The sequence below is a fragment of the Arachis hypogaea genome, chromosome 18, assembly GCF_003086295.3.
Source record: "Arachis hypogaea cultivar Tifrunner chromosome 18, arahy.Tifrunner.gnm2.J5K5, whole genome shotgun sequence".
In the NCBI taxonomy this organism is placed as follows: domain Eukaryota; kingdom Viridiplantae; phylum Streptophyta; class Magnoliopsida; order Fabales; family Fabaceae; genus Arachis; species Arachis hypogaea.
The window spans coordinates 47,263,113-47,283,761 of NC_092053.1; the positions used below are offsets into that span (position 1 = coordinate 47,263,113).

General features: G+C 39.4%; 2 non-coding genes across 2 annotated transcripts; both read right to left on the reverse strand.

Annotated features, from left to right (window-relative positions):
* Window positions 1–2,556: 2,556 nt before the first annotated feature.
* LOC112774148 (small nucleolar RNA R71) lies at window positions 2,557–2,660 on the reverse strand. Its single transcript, XR_003188649.1, has one exon. It is a non-coding gene; the product is annotated as a small nucleolar RNA R71 (small nucleolar RNA).
* Window positions 2,661–18,241: 15,581 nt separating this feature from the next.
* On the reverse strand, window positions 18,242–18,345 carry LOC112774638 (small nucleolar RNA R71). Its single transcript, XR_003189114.1, has one exon. It is a non-coding gene; the product is annotated as a small nucleolar RNA R71 (small nucleolar RNA).
* Between the last annotated feature and the right edge of the window lie 2,304 nt (window positions 18,346–20,649).

Genomic DNA, 20,649 nt, shown 5'->3' on the forward strand with positions numbered 1-20,649 from the left:
ACTGAGCGGTTAAAGTCAAGGTCCAAAGCAAAAAGAAGAGTGTGCTTAAGAACCCTGGACACCTCTAATTGGGGACTTTAGCAAAGCTGAGTCACAATCTGAAAAGGTTCACCCAGTTATGCGTCTGTGGCATTTATGTATCCGGTAGTAATACTGGAAAACAAAGTGCTTAGGGCCACGGCCAAGACTCATAAAGAAGCTGTGTTCAAGAATCATCACACTGAACTAAGAGAATCAATAACACTATCTGAATTCTGAGTTCCTATAGATGCCAATCACTCTGAGCTTCAATGGATAAAGTGAGATGCCAAAACTGTTCAAAAGCAAAAAGCTACTAGTCCCGCTCATCTAATTAGAATCTGAGCTTCAATCAAAAACTCTGAGATATTATTGCTTCTCAACCTATTAGTCTTCTATTTTATTTGTCTAGTTGCTTGAGGACAAGCAACAGTTTAAGTTTGGTGTTGTGATGAGCGGATATTTTATACGCTTTTTGGGGATAATTTCATATAGTTTAGAGTATGTTTTAGTTAGTTTTTAGTCTATTTCTAGTAGTTTTTAGGAAAAATTCATATTTCTGGAATTTACTATGAGTTGTGTGTTTTTCTGTAATTTCAGGTATTTTTCTGGCTGAAATTGAAGGAGCTGAGCAAAAATCTGATTCAGGCTGAAAAAGGACTGCTGATGCTGTTGGATTCTGACCTCCCTGCACTCAAAGTGGATTTTCTGGAGCTACAGAACTCGAAATGGCGTGCTTTCAATTGCGTTGGAAAGTAGACATCCAGGGCTTTCCAGAAATATATAATAGTCCATACTTTGCACAAGGATAGACGACGTAAACTGGCGTTCAACGCCAGTTCTTTGCCCAATTCTGGCGTTCAGCGCCAGAAAAGGATCAAAAACTGGAGTTGAACGCCCAAACTGGCATAAAAACTGGCGTTCAACTCCACAAATGGCCTCTGCACGAAATCTCAGCCCCAGCACACACCAAGTGGGCCCCGGCACACCAAGTGGGCCCCAGAAGTGGATATCTGCATCATCCATCATAGTCCACTCATATTTTGTAACCCTAGGCTACTAGTTTAGTATTTAAACAACTTTTAGAGACTTATTTTGTATCTCATGACATTTCAGATCTAAACTTTGTATTCTCTGACGGCATGAGTCTCTAAACCCCATTGTTGGGGGTGAGGAGCTCTGCTGTGTCTCGATGAATTAATGCAAGTATTTCTGTTTTCCATTCAAACACGCTTGTTCTTATCTAAGATGTTCATTCGCGCTTAACTGTGATGAAGGTGATGATCCGTGACATTCATCACCTTCCTCAAACCATGAACGTGTGCCTGACAACCACCTCCGTTCTATATCCGATTGAATGAGTATCTCTGAGATTCCTTAATCAGAATCTCCGTGGTATAAGCTAGAACTGATGGCGGCATTCATGAGAATCCGGAAAGTCTAAACCTTGTCTGTGGTATTCCGAGTAGGATTCAAGGATTGAATGATTGCGACAAGCTTCAAACTCCTGAAGGCTGGGCGTTAGTGACAGACGCAAAAGGATAGTAAATCCTATTCCAACCGGATCGAGAACCAACCGGTGATTAGCCGTGCTGTGACAGAGCGTGTGAGCGTAGTATTCACTGGAAGGATGGAAGGTAGCCATTGACAACGGTGATCCACCAACACACAGCTTGCCATAGGAGGACGTGCGTGCGTGAATCAGAAGACAGAGGAAAGCAGAGATTCAGAAGACAAAGCATCTCCAAAACTCCAACATATTCTCCATTACTGCACAACAAGTAACTTTTAATTTATGCTCTACTAGTTACTCACAATTCAATTGATAAACATAATTGACTTCCTGACTAAGATTTACAAGATAACCATAGATTGCTTCAAACCAACAATCTCCGTGGGATTCGACCCTTACTCACGTAAGGTATTACTTGGACGACCCAGTGCACTTGCTGGTCAGTGGCACGCGTTGTGAAAAGTGTGATTCGCAATTTATGCTACCAGAGGACCTTCCTTAAATTAAGGAGGGAAGCAAGAGAAAAGAGAGTCGTTGGTGCGGAGGAAGAGGAGGAGTATTTTGAACCAAACATGGAGGAGAATATAGAGAACCACCATGAAGAAGAGGCTCACAACCATGGCAGAGAAGGTCCAGTGCAACATGCTGGGCAAGAGAGAAGAGTTCTGGGCTCTTACATCAATCCAAACCCAGGAAATTGTAGAAGTAGCATCCAAAATCCAACCATATATGCCAATAACTTTGAACTAAAATCCCAGCTCATCACCCTTGTTCAGAACAACTGTTCATTCGGAGGAAGTGTCTAAGAAGACCCCAATCAACATCTCACCACCTTCCTAAGGATATGTGATACTGTGAAGTCTAATGGTGTTCATCCTGACACCTATAGATTACTTTTGTTCCCCTTTTCACTCAAGGACAAAGCATCTAAATGGCTGGAATCTTTCCCGAAGGAGAGTTTAACAACCTGGAAAGATGTGGTAAACAAATTCTTGGCGAGATTCTACCTTCCTCAGAGAATTAACAGGTTGAGAGCTGAAGTACAAACCTTCAGGCAACAAGATGGTGAAACTCTCTATGAAGCATGGGAGAGGTTTAAGGACTTGACAAGAAGGTGCCCACCAGACATGATCAATGAATAGGTGCAGTTACATATTTTCTATGAGGGTCTTTCTTATGAATCAAAGAAGGCAAAAGACCACTCATCCGGGGGATCTCTGAACAAGAAGAAGACCATTGAAGAAGCCATAGATGTCATTGAGACTGTAGCTGAGAATGATTACTTCTATGCTTCTGAAAGGGGCAATACTAGAGGAGTGATGGAGCTGAACAATGTGGATGCACTGTTGGCTCAAAACAAGATGATCACCAAGCAGCTGGCTGACCTTACCAAGAAGATGGAAAGAAACCAAGTCGCAGCAGTCACCACCTCATCAGCAGCTCAAGAAGGAGTGATTGTAGAGGTAGAGGGTGATCAGGAACAAGCCAACTACATTGGGAACTCACCCAGGCAAACCCATGATCCATACTCCAAAACTTATAATCCTGGTTGGAGGAACGACCCGAACTTTAGGTGGGGAAATCAACAAGATCAAGGCCAAGATCAGAGACGTCACAACCCCAACAACAATGCAGCTCACTAACATTCCACACAGAGATCATATCAGCACCCACCTAACAATACCTCTCAACATCCATATCAAAACCAAAATGGCCCTTCTCATCCCTCCAATCTCAACTCACCATCATCCAAAGATAGACTCTCAAGGATTGAGACTCTACTTGAACGTATATGCAAAGAAGTACAAGACAGTAAAATGTTCCGAGAGGAAGTGCGATCCAATATGCAGAATCAAGATGCTGCCATCAAGAAACTTGAGACACAAATTGGCTACCTATTTAAGCGAATTCCCGGCCATAACCTTTGCAGCAACACTGATTCACACCCAAGGGAGGAGTGTCAGGCTATCACCCTCAGAAGTGGAAAGGAATTGAAGGAGACCTCCAAGAAACCACAAGAGAAGGACTCAAATGAAAAGGAAGAGGGACAAGTTGAAGTTCAAGTTCCCACTTCCAATTCACATCAAAAAGGAGAAGTGCAGAAGCCATACATTCCAAAAGTCCCATACCTTCAGTAATTGAAGAAAAAGGGGGATGACAGCCAATTCTCAAGATTTTTAGAAATCTTCAAAAACCTACAGATTAACATACCCTTTGCTGAAGCAATAGAGCAAATGCCACTCTATGCCAAGTTCTTGAAGGAATTGATGACCAAGAAGAGAAGCTGGAAGAACAACGAGACTGTGATACTAACCGAAAAATGTGGTGTCATCATTCAGCACAAACTACCCCAGAAATTGAAGGATCCTAGGAGCTTCCAGATTCCTTGTATTATAGGGAAAATCACAGTGGAAAAGGCCCTATGTGATTTAGGAGCCAGCATAAATCTGATGTCCGAAGCTATGATGAGAAAAATGAGGATTGAGGAGGCCAAACCAACAAAAATGGCCCTACAACTGGCAGACCGATCATTCAAGTTTTCTCACGGCATAGTAGAAGATTTGCTAGTGAAGGTAGGAGACTTAATCTTTCCAGCAAACTTTGTAGTGTTGGATATGAAGGAAGGAGCCAAGGCTTCTATCATCCTGGGAAGACCATTCTTAGCCACTGCTGGAGCTATCATTGATGTCCAAAAAGGTGAACTTACCCTGAGAATATACAATGAGAAGATGATATTCAATGTGTTCAAGGCCATGAGTTACCCACAAGAACCATTGAGAGAATGTATGAGGTTGGATTCACTGGAAGATGCAGTACAAGAGGCTGCAACAGCGGAGGTTTATGTTCAGGGCACACTAGAGGAGGAGAATGAAAGAAAAGAAGCACCCAAACTTGAACTCAAAGCACTACCGTCCACTCTCAAATATGCATATTTAGGAGAGAATGAAAGTTACCCAGTGATCATAAACTCAGCCCTCAGCCAAGAACAAGAGGAGGAACTACTCCAAGTATTACAAAAGCATAAGGATGCCATTGGATGGACCCTCGCTGACCTGAAGGGAATCAGTTCGGCCATATGCATGCATAAGATACTGCTAGAAGATGATGTCAAACCATCCATCCAATCCCAAAGGAGGCAAAATTAAGTCATGAAAGAAGTGGTACAGAAGGAAGTCATGAAGCTGTGGCAAGGAGGGGTGATCTACCCAATTTTGGATAGCCCATGGGTCAGCCCCGTCCAAGTGGTCCCCAAGAAAGGAGGAATCATTGTAGTACCCAATGAGAGGAACGAACTCATCCCTACAAGAACGGTCACAGGATGGAGGATATGCATTGACTACAGAAAACTCAATGAAGCTACAAGAAAATATCACTTCCCACTCCCCTTCATGGATCAGATGTTGGAAAGACTTGCAGGACATGCATATTACTGTTTTCTAGATGGTTACTTAGGATATAATCAAATAGTGGTTGATCCGAAAGACCAGGAGAAAACGTCATTTACTTGCCCATATGGAGTGTTTGCATACAGGCGCATGCCATTTGGGCTATGTAATGCTCCTGCAACGTTTCAACGCTGCATGCTTTCTATCTTCTCAGATATGATAGAAAAATTCATTGAAGGGGAAAAAGATGCCAAGAAACCAATTTGGTCTTGAATTGGAAAAAAATGTCACTTTATGATGACAGGAGGAATAGTCCTTGGCCATAAGGTTTCTAACCAAGGCATTGAGGTAGACAGAGCTAAGGTGGAACTCATTGAAAAATTACCCCCACCAAGTGATGTCAAGGCAATTAGGAGCTTTTTAGGGTATGTTGGCTTTTACAGAAGGTTTATTAAAGATTTTTCAAAGATAGCCAAGCCCTTAAGCAATCTCCTTGTATCTGATACACCATCTTTGATGAAAAGTACATGCTAGCATTCGAAAACTTAAAAAAGAGGCTGTCCTCTGCTCCTATCATTTCCCCACCAGATTGGAACTTACCATTTGAACTGATGTGCGATGCATCTAATTTTACAGTTGGGGCAGTGTTAGGACAGACGAAAGATAATTTGGTCCACGTGATATACTATGCCAGCAAGGTCCTCAATGACACTCAAAGAAACTATACCACTACTGAAAAGAAGCTGCTGGTAATAGTTTTTACATTTGACAAGTTTAGATCATACCTCATTGGTGCCAAAGTGATCGTTTTCACAGATCACACAGCACTTAAATATTTGTTTGCCAAGCAGGAATCAAAACCAAGACTGATAAGATGGATCTTGTTGTTGCAGGAATTCAATATTGAGATTAGAAACAAGAAAGGAGTGGAGAACAAGGTAGCCGATCACCTATCCAGAATCCGTCATGACAAAGGTGGAACACATGATGCAAGTGTGAATGAGCGCTTCCGAGATGAGCAGTTAATGACGGTTCACAAAGCACCCTGATTTGTAGACATTGCCAATTTCAAGGCAACTGGGGCTTTACCTCCAGAGATCAACAAACGTCAAAGAAAAAAACTGATGCCAGGGCATCTTGGCCAGTTTCACTGACCTTTTCTTTACTGTTTTTAGGTTAGTTTCATGCATTTCTTTAGAAAATAAGCTAGTTTTGGGTAGATATTCACCTATGCCTTGATTCAAGCATACATTGTGCATTTTACATAATTTCATGAGGATTTTGCATAAGTTTAGTGACAAATATTATGTTGCATTACTCATGACTTGGACTAGAGCTTTGATGCACTTTATTGCTTGATTTCAGGACCAAAAGGAAGCAAGAAAAGGGGAGGTAACTTGCAAGGTTAATGAGAAAAGTGATTGCCAATAACACTCTCAAAAAGCCATCAATGCCCACGTTAGAGAGTCAGGTTAACTAAGTTAACATGAACTCTAACGTGGAGAAGAGAAGTTGAGCCAACGTTAGTGACACTTAACATTGTCACTAACGTTGGCAATTACTCATAAGTGGCCACGTTAACCTAGTTAACGTGGCCTCTAACGTTAAGGGGGGAAGAGAAGCCAACTTTAGTGACACTCAACATTGTCACTAACGTTGGCCTATGATGCAAAGTACCACGTTAACTCCCACGTTAACTTGGTTAACGTGGGAACTAACGTAAAGGATGAAGAGTTGTCGACAACATTAGTGACACTCAACATTGTCACTAACGTTGAAGCAACCACACAACCCCCAAGAGTCACGTTAACTTCCACGTTAACTTGGTTAACGTGGAAGCTAACGATGAGGAATGAAGGATGAGCCAACGTTAGTGACACTCAACATTGTCACTAACGTTGGGATGGCTAAGGATGGCCACGTTAGAAGCCACGTTAACCTAGTTAACATGGACTCTAACGTGAGACCTAGGGGCACATTGGAACGTTAGTGACAATGTTGAATGTCATTAACGTTCTCGAAGGATGGCAAAGGCCACGTTAACCTAGTTAACGTGGGCTTTAACGTGAAGCAAGAAGGGGCACACTGGAACGTTAGTGACAATGTTGAGTGTCACTAACGTTCTCGAAGGTTAACAAGGCAACGTTAAAAGCCACGTTAACCTAGTTAACGTGGGTTTTAACTTGAGGAAAAGGGGTGCATTGGAACATTAGTGACAATGTTAAGTGTCACTAACATTCTCGAACTTATATTCTCACTAAATATTAACACCCCTAACGTCCTGAACTAAAGTCTCCGCCCACTTCGCACTTTCTCTCTGCAAGTAAAGCCAAGCCCAAATAAAGAAAGGAACTGCTTTAAAATCAAGATCCAAAGGCCCAAGACTTGAAGAATCACACTAGAAGCTGAGAAGAATAGTATATATAGGAGTAGCTTTGAATTAAGAAGAAGTTCTGGAGGCTGAAAAAAGAGAACTACTCTCTGTATTTTACTTTCTTTGCAAATTCTAGTTTTATGATGTATTCTCCATCTTTGTTTTCATTTTCAAAAGCTATGAACAACTAAACCCCTTTCATTGGGTTAGGGAGCTCTGTTGTAATTTGATGGATACTAATTTTCATTATTGTTCTTCTATCTTTCCTCTTGATTTTACTTGAAAGCTTTCGATCTTCATCCAATTGAGTAGCTATCTTGGAAGAGAAGCTATTCAAACTTGGATCTCTTTTGAACCTTGAAAGAGGAATGAAGAGATCAAGCTAGAAATGCTTTCTCATGCTGGACCAAATTGGGTTTGGATGGGTATGTGACTATAACCCTCTCAATACTTGATTTGGGAAATGCATGTGGTATAATCAGTGACCATACTTCATCTCTTCTCATGAGCAATTGACCAAGGAATTGGCTATTGATCAAGATTTGAGAGATTGAATTACAAGAAATTGTAATTCAATCACTTAAGATTGCCAAGGAGATCAATGAGTGCATTGATTAAGGAAGAGATGAAAATGAAATTGATCCGGAGAATGCAACATCTCCTAAGCCCAATGAACTCCCCATCTCTGATCTTACCCATTCTCTTTAATTTCTGCCATTTACTTTTATGAGCAAATCCCCCATTCCCATTTACAATTCTGCATTTTATTTTCAGTCATTTACTTCTAGTCCTTTAATTTTAGCATTTACTTTTCTGTTATTTACATTCCCGCCATTTTATTTTCTGCAACTCTCAACCCAAATTCTGGATTCGCTCAACTAGAACATTCTTCTAATTAAAGTTGCTTGATCAATCAATCCCTGTGGGATTCGACCTTACTCTATTGTGAGTTTTTACTTGACGACAAATTCGGTACACTTACCGAAGGGAGATTTGTTGAGAGACAAGTTTTCCGTGTATCAAAAACTCATCAATGATGCTAAATATTTTGTCTGGAATGAGCCATATCTCTTCAAGAAGTGTTCAGATGGAGTCCTGAGAAGATGTGTTTCAGAAGAAGAGGAACGAGAGGTCCTATGGAATTGCCACGGCTCATGCTATGGAGGCCATTTTGGAGGGGAAAGAACTACAACCAAGGTGTTACAAAGTAGATTTTTTTGGACCACCCTTTTCAAGGATGCCAAAGAACTAGTAAAGAACTACAATAAATGCCAAAGAGCTGGAAACTTACCCAAAAGAAATGGGATGCCACAGAATTTCATCTTAGAACTGGAACTGTTTGATGTGTGGGGAATCGATTTCATGGGACCATTCCCAACCTCATATTCAAACAAGTATATCTTGGTAGCAGTGGATTACGTTTCCAAGTGGGTAGAGGCTATTGCAACCCCAACAAATGATAACAAGGTAGTCATGAACTTCCTCAGAAAGAATATCTTTAGCCGGTTCGGAGTCCCACGAGCCCTCATCAGTGATGGAGGGAGCCATTTTTGTAACAGACCACTAGAAGCTCTTCTCCTACGATACGGGGTAAAACACAAGGTTGCCATGCCCTACCACCCCCAAATAAGTGGGCAAACCGAGATATCTAATAGAGAATTAAAAAGGATTCTGGAGAAGACTGTAGGAGCATCAAGAAAGGACTGGTCGAAGAAGCTAGATGATGCTCTTTGGGCATACAGAACGGCATTCAAAACACCAATCGGGATGTCCCTGATAAACCACTATTTTATGGTTTATCTTGTGCTTAATTGAGTGGTTTTTATCAACTCTTTACCCACTTATTCATACTATTTGCATGGTTTTACAATTCCTTCCCAGAATTTGTGCTATGATTGAAAACATGCTTCTTAGCCTTATATTTGCTAATATTAATCCTCTCTTATTACCATCAGATACCGTGATATGTGTGTTAAGTGATTTCAAGGATTACAGGACTGGAATGGCTTAGAGGATGGAAAGAAAACATGCAAAAGTGGAAGGAATACAAGAAGTTGAAGAAATTGCTAAGCTGTTCAGCCTGACCTCTTCACACTAAAACAATCATAACTTGAGCTATAGAGGTCCAAATGAGATGGTTCCAGCTGCGTTGGAAAGATAACGTCTGGGGCTTCGATTTGATATATAATAATATGCCATAGTTGCCCTGATGCTAGGCAACGCGAACGTGTGCTCCACGCAGATACGTCACAATGACAAAAATCAGCGTGGCAGATTTCTTCTCCGGCAATTTCTGGGCTATTTTCGACCCAGTTTATGGCCCAGAAAACACAGATTAGAGGCTATAAAGTGGGGAATCTATTCATTCATGATCATGCTTTCATAATTCATAATTCACTTTTCATAATTTAGATGTAGTTTTTAGAGAGAGAGGTTCTCTCCTCTCTCTTAGGTTTTAGGATTAGGATTTCTCTTAAAGGATTTAGGATTTCAACTACTTCTCAGGTTCAACGTTCCTTTTATTTATTTTCCCAATTTACTTTATGAACTTTTCTATGTTAGATTTGAATTTATGTTTAAACGTAATTTGATGTGTTTCAGATTTATGATTGCTTTATTCTATTTATGATGTCTTCAATTTAATTTAGAATTTTCCCTTTTGGATTTGGTTAAATAATTGGTGACGCTTGAGTTATCAAACTCGAGGTGTTGACTGAAAATTAGAATTCTTCAAGAATTCAAACAAGTTCCAATAACCCTAGCCTTTCCCAAGGAAAGACTAGGACTTGAGGATTCAAATTAATTCATCCACTTAACTTACCTTCACAGTTAGAGGTTAACAAAGTGGGAGAAAAATCCAATTCTCATCACAATTGATAAGGATAACTAGGATAGGTGATGTGTATTTTCGGAAAACGAATTCCAAACACACAAAACTCACCGGCAAGTGCACCGGGTCGTATCAAGTAATAATAACTCACGTGAGTGAGGTCGATCCCACAGGGATTGAAGGATTGAGCAATTTTAGTTTAGTGGTTGATTTAGTCAAGCGAATCAAGATTTGGTTGAGTGATTTGTGATTAACAGAATTTAAATTGCATGGAAAGTAAAGGGAATGGGTAAATTGCATGAAATTAAAGAGAACAGAAAATAAAGTGCTGAATCTTAAAGAACAAGAAATTAAATGGCAGAAACTTAGAACACAAGAAATGTAAATTGCAGAATCTTAAAGTGCAAGAAATGTAAATGGCTTGAATTGTAAAGGGAATTGGGAATTGGATTTGCAGAAATTAAACAAGGAAAAGAAAAATTCAACAAACAGGAATGTAAAAGATGGATTCAATTAAACCGGATCTTAAATGAAAATGAGAATAAGCTTGGTGTGACAACGAAACAAGGAAATTGAAATTGAAAGCTATAGATCTCAGGACTCAAGAGACTAGATAGCCAAGTCTAGATCTCACTGCCTTCCTAGATCCAGCAAGAACAATTGCAAAGGAAATAAAGAAATGTAAATTGCAGAAGAGTAGAAGCCGAAGCAGTTAACAGAAATGGAAATTCAATTATGCAGAAAATTAAACGAGATCTCAAGGTGAGATTGAAACAGAAGTTCTTCAATTCTCCACCCAAGATCCGAAACAAGAAAAGTAAAAAGTGCTCAAACAATAACAAGGAAGACGAGAGATCAATTCTCCTCCCTAATTCTCTTGAATTCTAAAAACAACAATGCAAAAATGTCAAGGTGCTCTCCACTGTAAGTGTTCTGAAAATTTTCTCCGGAAAAGCTCTCCTAAAACTTAAATCCTAAGCTATTTATACACTTTCTTCAAATGGTCTTCAAGCCTTGATTTGGGCCTTTGCTCTTGATGGAATTGGGTTGATAAAGGCCTTGGTTGATTGCTCTTGGAGTTGGAGAAAGATCCATTGTGAACCGGATTGAGAATCATAAAAGTTTGAGTAAAAGTTTGAGGCAAACTTTTACTCAAACTTTTTATACCAGATGGCTTCACTTGCTGCTACCAACGTTTGGGCTAAAGTTTGAGGTCAAACTTTTGCTCAAACGTTGGCCCCCTTGTGTATATGTATGGCGCCAACGTTTGCCAAAAAGCTTGAGGCAAACGTTGGCGCAAGCTTTTCTCTTCCAGGGTGTGCAAGTGTGGCGCCAACGTTTGCCAAAAAGTTTGAGGAAAACATTGGCGCAAGCTTTTCTCTTCCAGGGTGTTGGTTTTGTGATGCCAACGTTTGCCAAAAAGTTTGAGGCAAACGTTGGCTCAAGCTTTTCTCCCAAAAGTTTGACCTAAAGTTTGAGGCAAACTTTGGCTCAAGCTTTTTTTCCTCTGGAGTGTTTTCAATTCTTCCAAAAGTTTGAGCTAAAGTTTGAGGCAAACTTTGGCTCAAACTTTTTGTTCTCTCTTGCTCCTAGCCCTTCCTTCTTCCTTCAACCTTCTTCAAAGCTCTTTTCACCTATCATCAATCAATCAAAACAATCAAAGCTATGCCCCCAAATCATAAGATTGTGTTTCTTTCATAATATATGACAATTATAGCATAAAATCTCATGAAAGTGCATTAATTCATCCATGGTTGATTGAATCAAAGGAAACATGGAAATCTACCCAATTGGCTTGCTTATGGCTTAAGAAAGTGCATAATTCAATTGAAAACAAAAGAAAAAGGCTAGTAAAACTAGGCTAAGATGACTTGTCATCAATAGGACTTCCAGTTCTTATACCTTGCCAAGAGTTTTATTATTTATTTAAATTAATTCCTTACAATTTACTTTCTGGCCATTTACTATTTTTGCCTTTTATCTTATACATTAAAAACCCAAAAATATATCTTTTTCCATAACCAATAATAAATCATACCTCCCTGAAATTCCTTGAGAAGACGACCCAAGGTTTAAATACTTCGGTTATTACTTTTTATTGGGTTTTGTTACTTGTGACAACCAAACTTTTGTACGAAAGGATTTTCTGTTGGTTTAGAAGCTATACTTACAACGCGATTATATTTGTGAATTTCTATATTGACAGAAAAACCGATCGTTCAGTCCCTATATCAACTGGTGTATGGAAAGGCATGTCATTTACCATTGGAGCTGGAACACAAAGCACTCTGGGCTCTCAAGCTGCTAAATTTTGATAGCATTGCTGCTGGTGAAAAAAAGGTCTTGCAGCTGTAGGAAATGAAGGAGTTTAGATCTCAAGCCTATGAAAATGCCAAGATCTATAAAGAAAAGGCAAAGAGAAGACACGACCTCAATCTGACATCCAGGAGCTTCGAAAAAGGACAGCAAGTGCTCCTCTACAACTCCAAATTGAGACTTTTTCCTGGGAAACTCAAATCAAGATGGTCAGGACCCTTTCTTGTCACAAAGGTCTCGCCATATGGACACATAGAAATCATGGAGGAAAGTTCAAAGAGGATTTTCACTGTGAACGGACAAAGGCTCAAACACTACATGGGCAACATGGGGAAAAACCCCAAAATGAAGTATCATCTCAACTAATGGAGAAATCATCGAGCTAGCGACGCTAAAAGAGCGCTTCATTGGGAGGCAACCCAACCTAAGGTAGTTTCCTTTTCATGATTATTTCAATAAAAGTTACAAGTAGTTTTTCCTGTATTGTGAGGAGCTAAGTTTGGTATTGCACACCAAAATAATCCAAGAGTGAATGTGTAATTCTAAGTTTGGTGTTCCACCAAAGATTTCAGTTAGAATCACACTACACCTCTTCAATGGCAAGTTGCTAGCCCCAACCAATCAGGGAAACCACTTAACAATAGTTTAGTTTCTAATTCATAGTCGTTTTATTAATAAAAGCACATGAGGTTCTCTGCATGTATTCAATCTGTTGCATTAGGCAAGGAACTAAGTTTGGTGTTCACACACCAAATTAAGTTCAGAAATTCACAAGCATACATGCATGCTAACTATTTCTCAAGTGCTTTGGGAACAAGCAACTTCCAATAATTTTGCAGGATTTCAATCAATCTTTTGGAAAAACAGTGCACCATCATCCAAGGAGGCGAAGAAGGATGCAAAAGCTATGGATGATGACAACAAAGAGACAGCTAGAAGTCACCACTAAAAGGTTGTATTGTTACTTGATTCCATATGCTTGGAAATGCTCAAATTGGAAGTCTGAATGTGCCCCTGATTAATAATTACTCTTTAGTTTAAGTCATTAGAATTTAATGTTTGTTTCTTTTTTCTTTGCTTCTGTCACATGTGTGCTGGTCCAAGTTACATGTTTTCATTTTCATCCTACGTACTTGTATGCTTGCCCTTTGAATTCAATAAAAGAGAATGTTATGAAAGAAACTAGAGTAGGGTTCATATGGTGAAATAAGTCCTCAAGGTTGGTGGTGGGATAATAGATTAGCTAAGTTGGATCACCTATAAGGTATGAGGGCACTCATGTGTATTAAAGTACATGCTTGAAGCACATTCTATGAGATTAGCCAAACAACAAGATCCTAATAAGAAAAAGAGAAAGAACAATAAGAGTTTGAAAAAGAAAGAAAAATAATAAGAAATAAGACTAGGCACTAAGGGTTTGAATACTGAGGCATATGTCTGTGGTGCTCCTGTGCAAAGGATATGCTTGGATGACTAAGCTCTCAGGGGTGCCTTATCACTTGGTAACTTGGGTTAACTAACCCGGGATTATCAGCTGAAAGTACATTATCAAGAGCAACTTTTCCTACAGAACATTTAGTAACCCAAAGAGATATTGGACACCAAGGCCTCAAAGAAAGAAAATAACAAACCATGTGCCTGTGGTGTGCATGTATGGGAGAGAGAGACTTGAGGAAGTAAGTCCTTAGGGGTGTTTCAACACCTAGCACCTTGAACCAACTGGTTCGGGAGTGTTGGCTGAAAGCTTACTTTAAAGAGTTGCCCCCTCACAGAGCACATAGCCTAAGGATGCAATAAACCCTGAGAAAAAAAGGGAGGATCAAAGAATAAGGATCTCATAGGATGCAATCAAGCAAGTATTCAAGAGCATGATAAGGACCTGGAAACCAGTAAAGGAATGAACCTAAGTTGCTATGCATGAAACCCCATAAACCAAGAGCTTTACTTCTATAATAAGAACTTATTTCTCTCATTCTTTCATTCATCATTCTGATGTTTCAGTACTTGCTTAGGGACAAGCAAGCTTTAAGTTTGGTGTTGTGATGCCAGAGCATTTTGGCCAGTTTCACTGACCTTTTCTTTACTGTTTTAGGGTAGTTTCATGCATTTTCTTAGTAAATAAGCAAGTTTTGGGTAGAAATACACTTACATCTTGATTCAAGCAAACATTGTGAACTTTACATGATTTCATGAGAATTATGCATGAATTGAATGACAAATTGGATAATGCATGATCTCATGACTTGGAATAGAGCTTTGATGCACTTTATTTGCTTGATTTCACGACAAAGGAAGCAAGGAAGAGCCACGTTAGTCTAATTAACGTGACCACTAATGTGGAATGGGCATAAGCTTGTGGCGTTAATGAGAAAAGTGATCGCCAATAACGCCTTCGAAAGCCATCATAGCCCACGTTAGTTGCCACATTAGTTACAGTAACGTGGGAGCTAACGTAGAAAGAAAAGAGGAGCTCCAACGTTAGTGGTAAAAGTGAACACCACTAACGTTCTAAAAGGCCATACATAAGCCACGTTAAGAGCCACGTTAATCTAATTAACATGAACTCTAACGTGGGAGGAGGAAGAAATTGCCAACGTTAGTGACACTCACCTTTGTCATTAACGTTGGACTAGGCCAACATTGCCCACATTAGTGGTCACGTTAAGACCACTAACGTGAAGGGTAATGTGGAGCAAGGAGTGATAGGCCAACGTTAGTGACACTCACCTTTGTCACTAATGTTGGAGATGAAAATTACTACCACGTTAGTGGCCACGTTAATCTAATTAACGTGAACTCTAACGTGCTAAGGAGGGGCGTTTGGAGCGTTAGTGACAAAGGTAAGTGTCACTAACTCTCTCGAAGCTTAGGCATGCCCACGTTAAGGGTTACGTTAGTTATACTAATGTGAACTCTAACGTGGGGAAAAGAAGCAGTTAGCAACGTTATTGGAAAAGGTGAATGCCAATAACGTTTCCGAATGACCAAGAGGCAACGTTAGTGGTCACGTTAGTGCCACTAACGTTGAAGTTAATGTGGATCATTTTGGTTTGGAATGTTAGTGAAAAAGGTGATCGTCACTAACGTTCTCAAACCCACATTTTCACTTAACGTTAACACCACTAACGTCCTAACTAACGTCCTAACTCACACTTTTTTCTGTAAGCAAAGCTGAGCCCACTGAAGACTATAACTGCTTCAACTCAAGATCAAAGGCCCATATCCAAGACTTGAAGAGCCAACTAGAAGATCAGAAGAGTAGTATATATAGGAGTAGTTTTGAACTAGGAAGGGAGCTTTTGGCATTTTGGAGAACTACACTCTGTATATTTTACTTTCTCTGTAATTTCTAGTTTAATTTGACAATGCATTCTTCTTTATCTTCTTCCATTTCCAGAGCTATGAACAACTAAACCCCTTTTCATTGGGTTAGGGAGCTCTGTTGTAATTTGATGGATCAATAATAGTGTTCATTATTCTTCTTCTTTCTTTTCTCTTGATTTTACTAGAAGGCTTTCAATCTTCATCCAATTGGGTAGTTGTCTTAGAAAAGAAGCTATTCATACTTGGATCTCTTCGGAACCTTGGAAGAGGAATGAAGAGATCATGCTAGAAATGCCTTCTCATGTTGGACCAAATTGGGGTTTGGATGGATATAGTGACATATAATCCTACCAACACTTTGATTTGGGAATACATGTAGTATAATCAGTGACCATACTTCATCTCTTCTCATGAGCAATTAGACCAAGGAATTGGCAATTGATCAAGATTTGAGAGATTGAATTACCAAGGAATTGGAATCCAATCATTTAAGATTGCCAAGGAGATCAATGAATGCATTGATTGAGGAAGAGATGAGAATGAACTTGATCCGGAGAATACAATATCTCCTGAGCCCAATGAATCCCCCATTTTTGATCTTATCCATTCTCTTTACTTTCTACTATTTACTTTTATGTTCATTTCCCCAAACCCCTATTTAAGATTCTACAATTTACTTTCCGTCATTTACATTCTGCCATTTACTTCCAGCAATTACATTTTCTGTTATTTACTTTCCTGCCATTTACTTTTCTGCAAATCTCAACTCAATTTCTGCTTAGCTCAACTAGAACATTCCTCTGATTAAAGTTGCTTGACCAATCAATCCCTATGGGATTCGACCTCACTCTATTGTGAGTTTTTACTTGATGACAATTCGGTATACTTGCCGAAGGAAATTTTGATGAGAGACAAGTTTTTGTGCATCAGAGCATTGAGAGAGGAAAGAAGAATTCATGCTAGAATTGCTTTCTCACATTGGATTAGATTAGGGTTTGGATGGATATAGTGACATGAAATCCTACCAACACTTTGATCTATGAATTTGTGTGGTATAGTCAGTGACCGAACTTCAACTCTTCCCATGAGCAATTAAATCAAGACATTGGGCAATTGTTCATGCTTAGAGAGATCGGTGAGCCAAGACATTGGGATCCGATCATCTAAGATTACTAAGCAATGTCAATGAATGCATTAATTGAGGAAGAGATGAAAATAATTTGATCCGAAGAGTTCAATAATCCCAAAACCCAATGAATCCCCATCTCTGATCTTACCCATTCTATTTACATTCTGTTCTTTAATTTCATGCTTAATTCCCTGATCCCATTTTAATTCCCAGCAATTTAAGATTCTGTCACTTTAATTCCCTGCAATTTAATTTTTTGTTCCTTTAACTTCTTGCAATTTAAGTTTTCCGCCATTTTATATTCAGCAATCCCAATTTTAATTCTAATTTCGCTCAACTAGCATAATTCTTCAGTTATAATTGCTCGATCTACCAATCCCTGTGGGATTCGACCTCACTCTTTTGTGAGTTTTTACTTGACGACAATACGGTGCACTTGCCGAAATGAAATTTGTTGAGAGGCAAATTCCCGCGTATCAAGTTTATGGCGCCGTTGCCGGGGATTGGTTTTGTATTGACAATTACTGAATTGAAGGATAACTAGATTGAGCACTTTACTTTTTCTTTTCATTAATGCAATTTAATTTCAGTTGTTCATTTTATTTTTTGCAATTTTCTGTTAGTTATTTCTCTTTAATTTTACCTTACTTCTTTACTTTCCAGCAAGCTAACCCACTAACCATTTGATAAATTTCTCTAACCAAGCTAACTATACTCTTTTTAGTAGACTTTGCATAGGCTTTTTCTAGTAATTGTTCATTGTATGACAGGTAAGAGAAAGAAAATTTCAACCTCATTTGATAGTGAACCGGAAAGAACCTTGCTGAGATTAAGGAGGGAAGCAAGAGGAAAGAGGGTTGTTGGTGCAGAGGAAGAGGAGGAATACTTTGATATAACCATGGAGGATGATATGGAAAACCATCATGAAGAAGAGGTGAATAACCACGCTAGAAGAGGTGGAGCCAACCCTGCCAGGCAAGAGAGGAGAATCCTGGGATCATACATCAATCCAAATCCAGGAAATTGTGGTAGCAGCATTCAGAGGCTAACTATCCATGCTAACAATTTCAAATTGAAGCCTCAGCTCATAACTCTTGTCCAGAACAACTGTTCTTTTGGTGGTAGTGCACAAGAGGATCCTAATGAGAATCTCACTAAATTCCAAAGGATATGTGACATGGTTAAATCTAATGGTGTTCATCCTGACACCTATAGATTGCTACTGTTTCCATTTTCTTTGAGGGACAAAGCATCAAAATGGCTGGAGTCATTTTCGAAGGAAAGCTTGACCACATAAGAAGATGTAATGAGCAGATTCTTGACAAGGTTCTACCCTCCACAAGGAGTAAACAGGCTAAGAACTGAAGTGCAAATGTTCAGACAGCAGGATGGTAAAACTCTATATGAAGCCTGGGAGAGATTCAAGGACTTGACAAAGAAATGTCCCCCTGACATATTTAATGAGTGAGTGCAAATCCACATCTTTTATGAAGGGCAGAATTGTGAATCAAGGAAGGCTGTAGACCACTCGTCAGGAGGTTTCCTAAACAAGAAGAAGACCATTGAAGAGGCTATTGATGTTATAGAGACAGTGGCTGACAATGAGTATTTTTATGCCTTTAACAGAAGCAACAACAGGGGAGTCTTAGAATTGAACCATATGGATGCAATCCTAGCCCAGAACAAGATGATTACCAAGGCATCTAATGGAATCAACGTGTATTAAATTTATCTATTTTAAGACCTAAAAAGTATGTTTTCACTCTTAAGCACAATTAAAGGAGAATTTACAAAACCATGCTATTTTAGTGAATAAACGGGAGAAACGTTGACAAGACCCTCTAAATTCATGATGCCAAGGCATCTTGGCCAATTTCACTGACCTTTTCTTTACTGTTTTTAGGCTAGTTTCATGCATTTCCTTAGGAAATAAGCTAGTTTTGGGTAGATATTCACTTACACCTTGATTCAAGCATACATTGTGCATTTTACATTATTTCATAAGGATTTTGCATGAGTTTAGTGACAAATTATATGCTGCATTGCCCATGACTTGGACTAGAACTTTGATGCGCTCTATTGCTTGATTTCAGGACCAAAGGAAGCAAGGAATGGGAGGTAACTTGCAAAGTTAATGAGAAAAGTGATTGCCAATAACGCTCTCGAAGCCATCATTGACCACGTTAAGAGTCACGTTAACTAAGTTAACGAGAACTCTAACGTGGAGAGGGGAAGTTGAGCCAACGTTAGTGACACTTAACATTGTCACTAACGTTGGCAAATGCTCATAAGTGGCCACGTTAGAGTCCATGTTAACTTAGTTAACGTGGCCTCTAACGTTAGAAGGGGGGAGAAACGCCAACGTTAGTGACATTCAACATTGTCACTAACGTTGGCCTAAGGAGAAACATACCACGTTAACTCCCACGTTAACTTGGTTAACGTGGGAGCAAACGTAAGAAGCAAGAGTGCTCGACAACGTTAGTGACACCCAACATTGTCACTAACGTTGGAAGCAACCACACAAACTCCCAAGGAGCCACGTTAACTTAGTTAACGTGGAAGCTAACATTGATGAGTGAAAGAAAGGCCAACGTTAGTGACATTCAACATTGTCACTAACGTTGGGGATGGCTAAGCATGGCCATGTTAGAAGCCACGTTAACCTAGTTAACGTGGACTCTAACGTGAGACATAGGGGTACCTTGGAATGTTAGTGACAATGTTGAGTGTCACTAACGTTCTCGAAGGATGGCAAGCCCACGTTAAAGAGCCACGTTAACTAAGTTAACGTGGGCTCTAACGTGGGAAGAAATGGGGCTTTTCAAAGTTATTGGGAATGTTAAGTCTCAATAACGTGTGCGAAGGACTTAGAGGCAACGTTAGTGGCAACGTTTGTGCCACTAACGTTGAAGTTAACGTGGCCTTTACTTAGGAACGTTAGTGAGAAAGTTGATTGTCACTAACGTTCTCGAACTCATATTTTCACTAAACGTTAACACCCCTAACGTCCTGAGCTAAAGTCTCTGCCCACTTCACACTTTCTCTCTGCAAGTAAAGCCAAGCCCAAATGAAGAAGAAAACTGCTTCAAACTCAAGATCCAAAGGCCCAAGACTTGAAGAGCCAACTAGAAGCTGAGAAAAGTAGTATATATAGGAGTAGCTTTGAATTGTTGAGGAGTTCTGGAAAGTTGGAAAAGAGAATTACTCTCTGTATTTTACCTTCTCTGCATTTTCTAGTTTTATGATGTATTCTCCATCTTTGTTTTCATTTTCTAGAGCTATGAACAACTAAACCCCTTTCATTGGGTTAGGGAGCTCTGTTGTAATTTGATGGATAAATACTAGTTTTCATTATTTTTCTTCTATCTTTTCTCTTGATTTTACTTGAAAGCTTTCGATCTTCATCCAATTGGGTAGTTATCTTAGAAAAGAAGCTATTCAAACTTGGATCTCTTCTGAACCTTGAAAGAGGAATGAAGAGATCAAGCTAGAAATGCTTTCTCATGCTGGACCAAATTGGGTTTGGATGGGTATGTGACTATAACCCTCTCAATACTTGATTTGGGAAATGCATGTGGTATAATCAGTGACCATACTTCATCTCTTCTCATGAGCAATTGACCAAGAAATTGGCTATTGATCAAGATTTGAGAGATTGAATTTGTAATTCAATCAATTAAGATTGCCAAGGAGATCAATGAGTGCATTGATTGAGGAAGAGATGAAAATGAACTTGATCCGGAGGGTTGCAATATC